The 13,300-nt window shown below is 48.5% G+C and overlaps 1 long non-coding RNA gene across 1 annotated transcript; it reads right to left on the bottom strand.

The window, feature by feature from the left end:
• Positions 1 to 1,710: 1,710 nt before the first annotated feature.
• LOC114677404 (uncharacterized) lies at positions 1,711 to 9,420 on the bottom strand. The gene is made up of 4 exons (XR_003728679.2): positions 9,264 to 9,420; positions 7,176 to 7,284; positions 5,812 to 5,986; positions 1,711 to 2,665 (listed from the first exon to the last, which is right to left on the bottom strand). It is a non-coding gene; the product is annotated as an uncharacterized LOC114677404 (long non-coding RNA).
• Positions 9,421 to 13,300: the final 3,880 nt, after the last annotated feature.

Below are 13,300 nucleotides of genomic sequence, written 5' to 3'. Positions count from 1 at the left end.
AGGGCTATGATGGATAATGCTGCTGTAACATTCTTATCTTTGCCTTGTGGTGTGCAAGTGTACACATTTCTACTAAATACCTAGGAGTGAAATTACTGTGTCATAGGGTAGACACTGCCAGTTTTCCAAAGTGGTTGTAGCAGCAGCATATGACAGTCCCAGCTTCTTCACATCCTCACCAACACCATTGTCAGTGATTTCACTTTAATATCCCGGTGGCCAAAATTACCTTTCTAAACCATAGATCCCTCGATCCCTTTCCTGCTTCAAGCTTCCTAAAATCTCCTCAACATTTTAGCATGAAAACTTTTACAGAAAAGTTGAAAAAATTGTACAGTGATCACCCATATCAACCCCAATCCTATAATATAATCACATCATCCACATCTTGTTATAATCACTTTTTCACAAGTCTAGCTATCTATCCTTCCATCAGCCATCTTCTTTTTTTCATTGTCAGTGCCTCTTTATGAAGGTAAAATTGACATACCAGAACATATCCTCATTTTAGGCATACATTTCACGATTTAAGTGAATTTATACAGTTGTGCAACCATCAGCATAATCTAGTTTTAGAACACTTCTGTTACCCTAAGCACGTTCTCCTCATACCATTTGTAGTCAATCCCTACCATGGCTCCCAGTCTCAGGCAGCTACTAGTCTATCTGCTTTTTTTCTATGTAATTTTGCCTTTTCCAGAAAGTCTTTATAAATGGAAGTATACAATGTATAGTCTCTTCTGTTTGGCTTCTTTCATTAGAATGGTGCTTTTGAGATTTATCTATGTTGTAGCATGTATCAGTAGGTTGTTTCTCTTTACTGATGGCCAGTATTCCAATGTATGGATATAGAGTAGTTTGTTTGCCCATTCTCCTGGTTTTTTTTTTTAGGTGATGTTTCACTCTTGTCATCCAGGCTGGGGGGCAGTGGCGCGATCTCAGCTCACTGCAACCTCTGTCTCCCAGGTTCAAGCGATTCTTGTGCTTTAGCTTCTTGAGTAGCTGGGATTACAGACATCTGCCACCATGCCCAGCTAATTTTTTTTTTTTTTTTTTTTTGGTATTTTTAATAGAGACGGGGTTTCATCATGTTGGCCAGGCTGATCTCGAACTCCTGACCTCTGGTGATCCTTCCACCTCGGCCTCCCAAAGTGCTGGGATTACAGCCATGAGCCATAGTGCCTGGTCTCAATAGGGGTTTAATGACAGGATCATAGTCTGGCATAGGAGAGGTTGCTCATTTATGGAGTGGTCTATTGTAAGGGAAGAAAGAAGGATAGAAAGAAAGAGACAGAGAGGTAGAGACAGAGAGAGGAAGAGACAGAAATAGAGACAGATATGAACTTGTTGCCTCCACATTCTGTCTCCAAGTTAGCAATGGGCCTCCTTCCGTTTGGGAAACTTCTTGACTACCCAGCTCTCAGGTGCCCATGGTACACCTGCCAATTAGATCTCCTGTGCTGACCGTTCTCTGCTCTGGGTTTGTATCTGTTTCAAGGGTGACTGTCTCATTTAATCCTATAATGTTCACAAAGAGCTCAGCACGATGTCTGGCACATGGTTTAGGACTTGGGAACTGGTGGTCTTCAGTACTCATCTTCCCAGCAGCTTGCAGGGCTCTCTGAAGGCAAGAATTGTGGCTTCTATGTCCCTTCAGTGTGGCTCCAACTCCTGGGAAAGCCCCAGACACATGTGGAGGGGGCAGGGAGAACAGTGGATGGGGTAGTGGGTCAGGGCCCTTACACAGTCAATGCCTCAGCACCCCAAACTCAGGCCCTCTGGTTAGGTCTCTATTAGGGAAATAGCCCGGGGCTGGGTCTGGGAGGTCACTGGACCTTGGTGCCGAACCACAGCTAGGAATGCCAGCATCACTAGCAAGTTCAGCATGGGCCTAGGGAACAAGGTTGCTGGGACCCCCTGCCAGTGAGGAGGCCTGAGCAGCAGCCAGGCACATTGCGCCCTCCTCACTTCCTTCTCAGCCTTATAATTCCCAAGATTCCTGCTCTTTTTCCAGACCCCAGACCTCCCTGTCTGCGCACTTCCAGGAGTGCTGAGCATAGGGGCTCCCAGGCCCACGCCAATGATGCCTCCTTCTTTTCCTTTCCAGGCTAAAATGACTTCCTGAGACCTGGATGTGTCTTCACGGCTTCACTGGAACAGTGAAGTTATGCAAGCTATGGTTGAGGGGTTCTGTTCTCTAATGCAGTGGTTCTTAAACTTGAGTGATGTATGCTCAAGTGCAGAAATCAGAGTATTCGATCCAGCAGGTGTGGGGTGGGGCCTGAGAACCTGCATGTCTAACATGTTCCCAGGCCACGTTCATGCTGCTGGGCTGGAACCACCCTTTCAGATCTAAAGCTTTGATCTCTCCTCCTGGGGCTCAGCCTGTGTCTTCTCTCCTACATCATGGGGAACAGAGAAGGCGGGGGCTCATCTGCTTCCTTCTCTGCACAAGCCCCAAAAAACACTTAGATCGTAGTGACCTTGATGGTGACAGTAGGAAGTCCATATTTGAATTGCCTTTGGCCAAAGGGCATGGCAAGACTTACGTAGGGAAAAGCAGATACAATGTCCTGTCTCCAGCCCATCATAAAAATAAAAACACACAAAAGCTGGAGAGGATGTCAGAGTACAGTCATGCATCACCTAACGACAGGGACAAATCCTGAGAAATGCGTTGTTGGGCAATTTCATCATGTGAAACATCATAGAGTACACTTACACAAACCTAGATGGTCTAGCCTGCTATACACCTAGGCTATGAACCTGTACAGTGTGTTAGTCTAGTGAATACTGGAGGCAATTGTAACACAGTGGTAAGTATTTGTATGTCTAACATACAAAACATATATAAATATAGAAAAGGTACAGTAAAAATATGGTATAAATGATAAAAAAAAAAATGGTACACCTGGCCGGGCACGGTGGCTCACGCCTGTAATCCCAGCACTTTGGGAGGCTGAGGCAGGTGGATCATGAGGTCAGGAGATCGAGACCATCCTGGCTAACATGGTGAAACCCCGTCTCTACTAAATACACAAAAAATTAGCCGGGCGATGTGGTGGGTGCCTGTAGTCCCAGCTACATGGGAGGCTGAGGAAAAAAAAAAAAAAGTGGTACACCTATAGAGGGCACTTACCATGAATGGAGCTTGCAGGACTGGAATTTGCTTTGGGTGAGTCAGTGAGTGAGTGAGTGAGTGTGTGTGTAGGTCTGGGACTTTGCTGTGCACTACTGTAGACCCTATAAACACTGTGCAGTTAGGCTACACTACATTTATTTTACACATTTCTTTTTTCGGTAATAAATTAACCATAGCTTAATATAGCTTTTCTTACCCTGTAAACTTAAAAAATCTTAAAAGCTTTTTGCCTCTTTTGTAAACACAGCTTAAAGCACAAATGCACTGTATAGCTGTACAAAAATCTATTTTTTTACATCCTTATTCTTTAAGCTGTTTTCTGTTTTTAAATTTTTAAATTTTTTTGTGAAAAATGAAGACACAAACACATACGGTAAGTAGCCTAGGTCTATTTGAGGTCAGGATCATTAACATCCACTGCCTTCCACCTCCACATCTTCTGCACTGGAAGGTCTTCAGGGGCAGCAACAGGTATGGAACTGTCATCTGCTGTGATGACAAGGCCTTCTTCCGGATACCTTCTGACGGGCCTGTCTGAGGCTGTTTTACAGTTAACATAAAAGGATAAGGAGTATACTCTAAAATAACAATAAAAAGTATAGTAAATACATAAACCAATATCATAGTGGTTTACGATCATTATCAAGTATTATGTACTGTACATCATTGTATATGCTATACTTTTATGTGACTGGTAATGTAGTAGGTTTCTTTATACCAGCATCACTGCAAACATGTGAGTAATGCATTGCACTACAATGTCACTAGGCGCTAGCAAATTTTCAGCTCTATTATCATCTTACAGAACCACCGTTGTATGTGCAGTTCATACATCGCTATGTGGTACATGACTGTATAAAACTAAATAGGTAGTTTCATGAGAGAAATAATCAGAAGTTACTATGCTGTTTTAACTGAGCATCAGTGATAACGTTAATTTTGATTTTGGAAGTAACCCATGTAAAAAGAACTCTGCAAATTACATAGGTCAGATAAGATAGTAAATGTAGCTTTTCTGGCAGTGTTCTAGAATGTTTATTCAGATTCAGCTCAATCTTGTGGTCAAGCTGGGTCTGACAAAAGATCCTTAAGAGTTCTTTAACATGCTCTACCCTCAAACCAATCCTTTGAGGTAGACATTGTCATTCTCATTTTACAGATGAAGAAACAGGCTTAGCAGTTGTATGTTGGATCCTGGATTCCAACAGTCTTTTTACTCCAACTCAGACTTTGGAACCTGAAGTGAGGTGTTTTTTTTTTGTTTTTTCTTTTTTCACAACACCACAGGTGAATGCTAATTAAGATTCTCCTGAACAATTTCTAGCCAAATTGCAACACATGAGGCTGGATGAAGGCTAGGGCAAGCTCTTCTCTTGCTTGGGGTGTGAACTCCATTGACTTTAGCTGGCCCTGTAAGGAAAAGTCCAGCATATGTACCATCAGAAATGACAGATTTGGAAACAGATTCCTATACAGACTTATCTGAGCTTAAGACAGGCAAGATTGATCAGGGTAGTGGATCTACTGTGATCACTTTTAATTGTTCTTCAGCATCTGGCAAAGTGTGTGTTTAAACAAGCCAGGTATGCTGCTTGCTGCTTGCTCAGAGAGATTAGGGATAGTGCTGCATCCAGCTGGGCCACCCTCAGCCCACCCTGGGCCAGATGGGTATTAAGTAAGGGAAGTATCTGCATCATTTGAGTGTTTGCAGATGCCATATGAATAGACCCCAATGGAAACCAACTGAGCCACAGACGGTGCACCATGGCCTCCTGGAACTGTCATTGGGTCCCAGATTTGTGGTCTGGGTATCATTCCAGCGAAAGTTTATTGCTCCATAAAGAATTTAGGCAGGAAGTGAGATAGATCATGGATTAGATAGTGACCTTTTGAGTTGGAATGGATGAGTGCTGCTGGTGGTAGGGATGAGAATGAAGAAGGAGGAGGAAGGTGGTGGCAGATGGGGTTTTGATGATTTGAGATGACAGATAGAGGATGGTGACAGCAGTGGTTGGGGGGATGGTGGTACAGGAGATGGATTTTGTAGGAAGCTGGTTATTGGGATGACGGGCTGAGTAGCTCAGGGAACCAGCTGGAAAGTCCAAAGCCAGGGATGGGAATTTGATCATGGTTGGGGGTGGCTAGGGAGGTGAGAGGATTGCTTGGGGGAGGCATAGATTTCTGATCACCCGCTCCTTCTTCCAAAGGTGCCTGTTGAGGGTATTTACCAAACTTGCCCCAACAGCCCAGCTAGGAGGTCCTTCCTGGCTGAGATTTAGCAAACTTGTTTCCCTAGGAGGCCTCTCTTACCACAACAGACAGATGGGTGCTGATGTCAGCAGCAGTGCAAAGCTGTAAGTCAGCACTAATGGGGGTGGCACCTGAGGGCCAATGGGAGAGAGAGTTCTGCCCAGCTTGGCCTCCTCTGAGACCCATCCCAATGGTAAGACAAGGTAAGAAGCCTATCCTGGGCTTCCTGGCCAGGTTCCTGGAATAGGTGGCGGTTCATGGTGGGTGACTGGGGCTCAAATTTGGCAGCTCTGGGACATGGGAATTGGAACGGCTTGTCGTGGGCCATCTGGTTTAAGCCTATGCAGAGAAAAGAAAGGCATTAGGATTCCCATTACCTGGATGAGGAAACTGAGGCCTTGGGAGGAGGAGAGTTGTACCTAAGGTTAGCTGGAGAGGCAGCAGCAGAATCAGGCTCAGAACTTCTTCTGTAACAGCACCTCCATTTGTGAACAAGCATGGGAGTATGGGGCAGTGAGCTCACAAGGGCAGGAATCAGCAGACCCAGGCAGCCTGTTTCCTCTTCTGCAAAATGGGAGTGCCAAAAAGTTGCTCCTAGGGTGTGGAGAGGATTAGATGAGATGGGCATAAGTAAAGCACTCTATGAACATTAATTTTCTTTTCCCCACAGATCATTTGTCCTGGGTGGGAGCCTTCAGTGCACCTCAGTATGTGTTTGTGTGTGCATGAGTGAGTATGCTGTGTGTGTGAAAGCATGCACAAGCCCCTCCGTGTGTGTATGTGTTAGTGTGTATGTGAGTGTGTGATTTGCAAATCCTGACCAGGCAGCCATTGTGAGGGGAAGCTGCAATGTTTACTGATCTTGGGAGATATTAGAGGTTGGAGCCTCTAGGATTGGCCTTGCATGGGCTGAGGTGGCGGGACTGGAGTTGGGGGTGCTCTGGATCCCCTAGGCTGCTGCAAACCCTGAAAGCTGCTGCTCTGGACACCAATAGCGCAGGGCAGGGTTAGGCAGCTCCTGTTAGGGGCTTAGGCAAAGTCATCAAGTGACTCAGGAGTAGGTCTTTAGGAGGTCCCCCTGGGCATTTCTTGGGCAGCCTAGCCAGGGGTGTCTGAGCAGAGATGAGGGAACGGGCTGGAAGGCACCGAGGAGACGAGAGGAAGCAGGGTTTCTCTCTCTGCCTCTTCGGGGCAAAGAATTCTGCTTTCTTTGTGGCTGGAGGTTACCTCACCTTCCTCCCCTTGCTCTGGGAAGAGGTCTGAATATAAGTCAAGTCATTTGTGCTAATTGTTGACATTTTTGAGACGTGCCTTTCCTGGGAGTTTGGGGGCCTAGTATGCAAATCTATGCACATTATGTGCCATCAACAGAAAAATTGGAACCTCAGGGAATTGCTAGAGCAGAAAGGTTCTCCTTCTTCAGAACCGCTTCTAAGCTGCCTATAATTCCCCCCATTAAATTCACAGAGGCAAAATGTGTTGGATCCTGGAAGGTCAAGGCTGAGGCCAGATCACAATGGTCTATCAGTCCATGGTCTCACTTTACAGATGAGGAAAGTGAGGCCCAGAGGGGAGGCATGACTTGCTTGAGATTTTACAGTCAGTGGCAATGCTAGGGTCTGACCTGGCCCAGGATCGTCCAGATTCATTCTTTTACTTAATATGCACAATACACACACACACACACACACACACACACACACACACACACACACACACACACACAGAGTCTATCCTTCGCATAGCACCCGCAGCTTTATTTTGCTTCACAGCAGTACCTGACCTTGTATGTTTACATTTCCTTCTCCTTCTGCCGGACTAGAATAAAACTCCATGGGGGCGGGAAGTGTGCTTGTTTTTTCACATTGTATTCACTGTCATATTGTCAGCATCTAAAATACAGAATGGCGGGATTCATTCATTCATTGGCTGGTCACCTCTCTGATGTGCCCTCTTCCAGACCCTGGTGACACAGAAAAGTGTCAGACTTGGCCCCTGGCTCCTGGCTCAGGTGGCTTCAGGCCCTTTCTTCTGGGACCCAGTTGCCTGCGGGTGGGAGGGATCCCCCTCACCCAGGTCCCACTGGCGCTGACTCTGGAAGCTCACCCCGGGGGAGGAGAAGCTAGGGATGAGAATTAAGAGTCCTCTCCAAGGAACTCCCAGAGCAGAATCAGGGAAGCCCCCATGGCACTGAGGAGACTCGGGGTGTGAACACAGTAGCTTGTGACCAGGGAGGTGGCGGTGGGGAGGAAGGTAGAAGCTCATTTGGGAGGCAGGGTGTGGGGACTTGGAGGGGAATCCTGGGCGGAGACGGTGAATGGGTACGTGGAGGCTCTGGGCACTGGGTGTCTAGGGCAGCTGTGTGGGGCGGGGGGGCATGACAGAGAAAGAACACTGGCATTTATTGACATTTGGGATAGGCTGCAGAGTGGGGACTGGTGAAGAAGGGCAAAAGGCCAGACTCCAGTCCCTGCACTTCATATGGGCAGAGTGGCGAGGCATTACATAAGCCTCAAGAAGAGCTTTGGCCGAAGGCTTAATTTTCTCATCTGTAAAGTGGGCATGGGCATGGGGCCTGGTGTCAGGAGGGAGGTGAGTCTCATATGAAGGAATCTGTCTGAACGCCCTCAGCTGGACCCCCAAATCTGTCTGAACGCCCTCAACTGGACCCCCAAACACAAGCCAGCCTGTCTTCCCAGCCCTTTCTCCCTTTTCCCAGGGTACATTCTCTGGGAAGTGGGGCCCTGTGGCTGCTGCCCTGTGGAGGGGCCAGTCCTCATCCTCTCTGCTCCCCGCCACTGTATGTTCATTTGCCCAAGAGGTTACCCAGTTTCCTCTGTCCTAGTTGACCAGAACCCTCTGGATTCTGTGGGTGCTACGGGTTTTCTGGCCGGGACCCAGGCCTACGCCTTGCTGGGGGCTGTGAGCAAGAGAGCAGCAGACCAGATTTTGCAAGCCTGAAATAGTTTATGGCCAGGCTGAGGCCGGGAGGAAGGAGGGCATGGCCCCAGGAATGCGGGAGGAATGCCTGGGAGGCCCGTTCCGTCCCCCACCCATCCTCAACTCCCCAGGGGGAAGGAGTACAGGCCTCAGGACTACCGGGCACTGGGCAGAGAAAGGGAAATGGTCTGGGCCCTGAGCATTCCTGGGGCTGGGGTGGTCGCAGGGCCAGTGAACGGGTATGTATGTGGGCTAAGTCTTTCTCCAGACATGAGTATCATCTCCTCCAAGGAGGACACCTGGATTAGACTTCTCTGTCTGCTCCATTCAGTCTTTCCTACCTACTTGCCTGTAGCACCAAGGATACATATCTTCATTCCTGTGTCCCTCAGAGTGAGGGTTGTTTTTCTACTTGATGCGGGGCCTCTCTGTCTCCACTGTCAAACTGGGAGCTCCCTGAGGTCAGGGTTTGTGTTTTCCTTTCAGATTGAAAATTCCTTAAGGATTGAGGCTATGAGTCTCCCATAGAGTGGAAGCCCACAAATGCTTCCCACGTCCAGAATGGGGTGGAAGTGGAACGACAAGATGCAGTCTCCACCCCCATTCCTTTAGATCCAATCAATCCTGGTTGGAAATCCTTCAATCCTGGTTGGAAAGCGGGATAGCCTTCAGAGGGCCAGTTGAGTCTTGTGGACCAGACAGCAGCCTATGAAGAGACTTGGCCCTCCCATTTCCATCCATGTGAACACCTGGGGCCCCTATGTGGAGGCCAGAGGAAGCCAGGCCCCTGTTACCCATCTGGACAGTCCACTTGGCCCTGCTGGTATCATACCTTGGGCTTGCCCCCTCTGCATGTGTCCTGGGGTCTATTCCAGGAAGGGGTGGGCGGTAGGGGGTTGAGAGTGGACAGGCCACTGGCTGTTAATGATACCTGCATTTTCGTGGGCCCTATGGTCAGGCCATCACCTTCCCTTTCGTGTTTGGCTCTGTCTCAGTGAGCCAGCAGGTGAGATGGAGGCTAGGCAGGAGCCCCAGGGTAGGGGCAGCCATGCAGGCACAGAAGGAGGCAGAGGACTGGTGCCTGGTCACAGTCACAAGGTTCTAGCACCCTCAATTTCCATCAATGCCCCAGCTTTGTTATGGAAGACACAAGTTGCCAAAACTCTGGCAACTCTGGCTGGTCACACCCTGTCCTTTTGCGGACATAGCTCTCTGGCCTCCATTGGCAGGACATCTATTTCTAATTCCCGCATACACTCCTAGACCAGCCTCATTTGGGTCAGTCTGTGGTCAGGGTCATAGACAAGCTCTACAGGGTTGGGCCAGTCTGTGGCTAGAATTAAGGGTCTGAGATCTGGGTTTAGGGTCAGGCTCTGACCAGGGTTTTGTGTCAGCCTGTTTTCTGGGTTAAAGGGATTAGACTTTGACTAGGTAGGACTAACAGTCAGTCTGTACCCAGGACTACGGTTAAGTAGGAGGTCAGTCTGTATCCAAGCTTAGGGACCAATCTGTACCCAGGACCAGGAATATGGATTCCTAATCCAGGACTGTACCTAGGATTAGGGATCAGTCTACACCTAGGATTAAGAGCCAGTTTGTATCCAGGATTAAGGATCAGACTGTACCCAGAAATGGAATAGTCTATACCCAGAATTAGGGATCAATGAGCATTGAGGGGTAGGCGTGTGTTTTGCACTGAAACTGAACCTATGACTAGGCCACAGAAGGTTACCCTGGCCCAACTGGGCATAGAAGGCAGAGAATACTGTTTGCAGTTTGAAGGGGAAAGAGTTTGATGATCCCTTGGCCACCCTAGTCTGCATACCCACCTGCAGGAGTTACCTGGGGCAAAGTAGGGCACTTCAACACTCCCAGCCTTAGCTTCGACTTGATGAGGCACAAGAAACAGCAGCCTGAGCCCCACAAAGCACGGTGCCTAGGCAAGGTCCAGTGAGTGGCTCGGAGGCAGCATTGCCCAGTTCTATGGACGGGAAGAATCCTGAGCAACTCCACCACAGATGGCGCTTCTGTTTACACTGCACCTCTCGAAACTCATTCACCAACAGTTCATTCTGCAAATATTTCCCGAATACCTGCCGTGCTTTAGGCCAGAGGTTCTCAAAGTTGAGTGCACAGAAGAATCAGCTGGGAAGCTTGTGAAAAAGGCTGACTCCTGGGCCCCCCTCTTGGGTATTCTGGAGCAGAAAGGCGATAGGAGCTGCCCAGGAATCTGTACTTTTCATAAAGTTTCCTGGTGATTCTGCTGTGGTAGTTTAGGGCCATGCTCTTGGGACCTGTCCTCAAAAGGCCCATCAAGTTAAAAAGGATTGCAGGAAACACCCATAATGCTGTCTGGTGAGTTCAGCAAGCCAGTGGGCATCTTCCAGGGCATTTGGAACAGAGGGTATGCATGGGTGTTTTCAGAGAAGACCCAAGAAGACCTTGTGAGGAAGCAACAGTGAACTTCTGCCTCATTTTTGAAGAAAACTTTGTTGTCTTGTTGCAAAAATTGTATGGAACGTACCTGTCTAGCCACCGCAAAGCCTTTTCACATGATTGGCAAGCTAGAATTCCGGCAAGCACACAAAAGATTAGCTCTGAGAGTAGAGGTGTAAAGCAAAACATACTTTTTTTTTTTTTGAGATGGAATCTCGCTCTGTCGCCAGGCTGGTGTGCAGTGGCACGATCTCGGCTCACTGCTACCTCCACTTCCTGGGTTCAAGCGATTCTCCTGCCTCAGCCTCTCGAGGAGCTGGGATTATAGGCAGGCGCTGCCATGCCTGGCTAATATTTTTTTTTTTAGAACGGGGTCTCATCATGTTAGCCAGGTTAGTCTCGATCTTTTGACCTCGTGATCCACCCGCCTCAGCCTCCCAAAATGTTGGGATTACAGGCATGAGGCACCGCACCTGGCCGCAAAGCATAATTAATACATTAAACGGGGCAAAGGAAAAGAATGCATCTAAAAATGCTGTCTTCGTCTGGTGGTAAGGAAGGAACAACGCACGACAGCCATTAGTATTAATAACTCACCAATTGTCTATAAACAGTCATCCTGAAAAGCACTGCTCAAGCAATGCAGTCAGCTTCGTTTAAACCACGGCCTTGTGCTTTGTCCCACTCTCCCTGCATAGTTTCACCAGCTAAGAACTTTGTCTGCAGTTGGTGTATATGCAGGGCGTGTGAGTGTTTTCATTTCCCGGATATTACCATATTGATTACACTTTTGCAGACAGCACATTTCTCTCTCCTACCTGCTCCTTGGTTAAGAGTCCTGGTGCTGAAGCGCTCAGTCATCTTGAGGACCTCACTGAAGGCAGGGAGGTCGTAAAGGATGACTCTCCCCTCTGGGGTTGACCACCATGTGTCATGCTTCTGGAAGGTCCCAGAAATCTTTCCTTATTGAATGTTTCCATTCTTCCCTCTCAAAGTGAACAGATTTCTGGGTCTCTCTGCTCCTTATGGGGCAGGAGCTTGAGGTATTGTGCTGCTCAGAGGTGGAGACAGGACTGGACTATGTCCCAGGAGCTCCTGGAGGCAATACCCTTTCTGGCTGGTCCTGAGATTCCACATCCTCAGGCACAGAGGGCTGGAGGTGACCCTCCATGTCTTTAAGCGGGGCTGTGAGGCACCTGGTCACAGACCCCACAGGAAGTGGATACAGCCAGGAAGTTTTGATGTTTATCCCAGTTCAATTCTACCTTGTTGGTTTCAGCCCAGAGTTGACAGAGAGGTAGGGATTCCCTGGGCTCCTCCAGCTGGTAGGGGACATCCACAGCTCCTCTGGACACTCCCATGCCTACAGAGGCTACCTCCCCAGGGCATCTCTTCATTTCATTCATTCATTCATTCATTCAACAAATGTTCACTGAACACCCACTGGGCACCCGGTACAGCGCTAGGCACTGGGACCCAGAGGTGGAAGGATGGCTCACAGTGTAGACAAGTGGGCGGCACAGAAGCAGATCATTTTTCTCTAGTATGGTACAAGTAGGCCAAGGGATTATAGGGGATAGGAGGGGGATCTGCTTCAGTCTTAGCGGGTCTAGAGAAGGCAGGGAAGTCTTCATGAGAGTGGTCATACTTTATCTGAGTTTTAAATTAGTTTTAAATTAGAGAAGGGGGGAGTGGGCTGGGGATGTCCGGGAAGAGAATACAGCCTGCACTTAAGCCTGGAGGCTAGAAACTGCATGGTGAGGGCTGCTTTAGAAACCACCTGCTAGGGGCTAGATCCTGAGGTTCAAAGCAGGAAAAGTGTGGGCTCAGGCTGGAGAGGCCGGCAGGGGTGACATCGCAGCAGGGTGGTGGGGAGCTGGGGCCTTATCCTGTGGGTAATGGGGAGCCATAGCAGATTTCTGCTGGAAGGGAATGACCTGGTCAGATCTGTCAGCCTGACGCTGTCCAGTAACATCAGTGTCTGATGCATCTTTCCCGTGGCAGTGGGTTCCATGCACTTTTTCTTAACAGGGAGCTCTGGGAAGGCGGGTTGCCAGAAGAACTGGACAGTGTCACAAGTCACTCGAATGTAAAGTTGTAAAATTTTGGGAAGGGAGAAGGCTTCCAAGACAGACCTGGACTTGGATTTCTTGCTGTTGGAGTTCTGGCAAGGCACTGAAACTACTTAGGCCTCAGTTGTCCTATCTGTAGAATGGGAGCAATCTAATATTTATGACCGAGTTGTGGCAAGAATGAGAGAGCCTATATTAGAAACTGTCAGATTGTGTGGTCCAGGAGAGGGTAGAAGCCGGAGCTCATTCCAAGGACGTAACTGAGGGGTCAGAGCCTGGTATCCATGCCCAGGGCCTTAGCACCATTCCCATTGCTGCCTGGGCAGCTGTCTATGACATCCTACCTTGTTTGAGGTCTGATGACAGAGCCTGGGGAGCTATCCCCACTATAAACTGTCAGGCCCTGAGTTTCTCCTGCCAATCTGGTGCCTTGGCCCTGTGTGCCCTGCAGCCAGCCAGC

Source organism: Macaca mulatta, chromosome 4, assembly GCF_049350105.2.
Source record: "Macaca mulatta isolate MMU2019108-1 chromosome 4, T2T-MMU8v2.0, whole genome shotgun sequence".
NCBI lineage: Eukaryota > Metazoa > Chordata > Mammalia > Primates > Cercopithecidae > Macaca > Macaca mulatta.
The sequence above is the reverse complement of the archived record's forward strand: the minus strand, read 5'-3'. Positions and strand labels throughout refer to the sequence as shown.